At 52.7% G+C, this 2014-nt stretch overlaps 2 protein-coding genes across 6 annotated transcripts in view; both read right to left on the bottom strand.

The window, feature by feature from the left end:
• The window catches only part of SKA2 (spindle and kinetochore associated complex subunit 2), a 1094818-nt gene that overhangs the window by 483485 nt on the left and 609319 nt on the right, over positions 1–2014 (bottom strand). The gene's annotated exons all lie outside the window — the stretch shown is intronic.
• Positions 1–2014, bottom strand: part of SEPTIN4 (septin 4) — a 30046-nt gene that overhangs the window by 13412 nt on the left and 14620 nt on the right. Inside the window, exon 1 of one of the 5 annotated variants that reach the window (XM_027774238.1) lies at positions 416–497. The exons of the other annotated variants lie outside the window; for them this stretch is intronic. The gene's annotated coding sequence lies outside the window, so the exon portion shown is untranslated. Of the gene's footprint in view, positions 1–415; positions 498–2014 lie in introns of those variants that run through there. 5 annotated transcript variants of the gene reach the window in all.

Genomic DNA, 2014 nt, shown 5'->3' with positions numbered 1-2014 from the left:
CCCACGCCCTCCTCCCCGAGTGCGGACCGCTGGGGGCGGGGCGAGTGGGCCCTGGGTCGGGGCCTGCATCTCCTCGGCGCTGGGTGCTGGAGCGACCCGGGCCGGGGATGCCGGCCTAGAGGAGGGCTTGACAACCGCGACTCCTGGAGGCACAGGGTAGAGTCGCTCAGGACAGGGTGGGGGTTTCGGCTCTCCGTCCCTAGCTGCACTAGACACCTGGTTCTTCCTTTCTCAGCCCCTGAAGGGTGGCGTTTTCTGGCAGTGCAGACTTGAACCAGAAAAGGAACGGCCGACCGGTAACCCCCAAAGCCAAAAGGTGATGCCTTTGGAAGGAGGGGGGAGTTGCCACACGAACTGGGGAGACACCATGAGTCCCCACCACCCCCTTGAACCGACTAGTGTTCAAGTTACCCACCTCTAAAAGGGGAATGTCAGACGCTCTCCACCTCTGTCTAAGCCATGAAGAAGAAACAGACTAGAGGCAGGTTCCCTACGTGCAGGACCCCAGATTAAAGATTAACGAGGATTTGCTGCATAAATTACCCAGGGATCATCTGCTCGAAGGTTGGAAGGGAGAGGCCAAGTGGCTTTAATAGGGCAGTGGAGTCCTGCCTAGGGCTAAGAAAAGTGAAAAGGGCCCCAGGAGAGGCCAGAGCAGGCATCACCCAGGTCCCCCTGGGTTACTCTGCCTCTGACAAGGAAGTGAGATACTGTGGGGACAAATCCCCAGCAGCTCTGGGGGCATTAGAGGCTCAGAAGGTCAGAGCAGCAGCTAGGGGAAGGTAGATGCCTGGGGAGTGAGGAACAGGTGAGGGATTTTCTGAGCTAAGTAGGGTCTGAGATAGTCAGGGTCCTGTGGAAGTTTCCAGACATGTGCTCCTCCCTGACCTTCCAAGGACAGGCTGACTGGCCTTTGCTAGAGGAGAAGACAAATCTGAGATCCACAAGCTTGCTTTTCTCTGTGGGCAGAAGTGCCAGAGGCCTGCCTGCCATATTTCAGTCTGATCCATGAACCAGTGGCCATGGTTGGGACTAGTTAGAATTCAACCAAGAGAGGGACAGGGAGCCTGGAGACAGCAGGTGAAATCAGGCTCAGAAAAACATGAGGCTGCTCTTGGAGAAGTTTCTGGATGTTTGTCACTTAAGGATTAGGGGATGGAGGGGTGTCATTACTTAAAGACATCATTTTGCTATTATTATTATTATTATTTTTTAATTTGACTAGAGAGATACAGCAGATGGTATGGTGGTTAAGACTCTGGACTTCAACAGGGCCAACCACGGTTCAAGACCCAGACCAAGTGGCTTGCTTTCTCACTTTTCCTCTCTCTCTCTAGTCAAATTTTAAAAACTTTGAGCCACTACACCTGCATGTGCCCCTCATACTATCCCTTCAGGAAAAAAAAATAATAAAAAATAAAAAAGCTGTCAGGGGCATTTGTGAGCCAGCACACTGGGAGAAATTTTCCTAGCTGGATGACCTTGGACAACTCACTTCGCCTCTTAGGGCCTCAATTTCCACACCTGAAGATGTAGGGATGAAAGGAGGTTATTTCTAAGCTTCCTTGAAGCTCTGGCATTCTAAAAGTAGATACAGTGGGGGAAGAAGAGTGTGCTGTGTGTTGCTGTCAGCCCTGGAGGAGGGCGAGAGAGTAAGGCAGCAGCACAAGGTGCTGAAGAAAAATTGGCCATGCAGACTCAGAAGTCCCAGGAGCTGGGAACCAGCAGTTAATGTAATGGCTATGTCGCTGGACTCCCACGTAATCGACCGCGGCTCGCGTCCCGGACCCGGTGGCTTAAAACTCACGCCGGGCGCGTGTGCATGCGTGCCCAAGATCCCGAGAGGAGAATGGAGGAGGAGGGATTGCGGCGTGACCATCCCCCCGGGGAGTGATTTCTCACTTTCTGTCTCTATGTCTCTCTCTCTCTTGTCTGGCGAGCGCACACACCCTATAGCAGAAAACCTCTCAAAAAAAAAAAAAAAATGTCCCAGGGGCTGAGAGAAGAGGGAGAA

Source organism: Tupaia chinensis, unplaced genomic scaffold, assembly GCF_000334495.1.
Source record: "Tupaia chinensis unplaced genomic scaffold, TupChi_1.0 Scaffold000416_1, whole genome shotgun sequence".
NCBI lineage: Eukaryota > Metazoa > Chordata > Mammalia > Scandentia > Tupaiidae > Tupaia > Tupaia belangeri.
The sequence above is the reverse complement of the archived record's forward strand: the minus strand, read 5'-3'. Positions and strand labels throughout refer to the sequence as shown.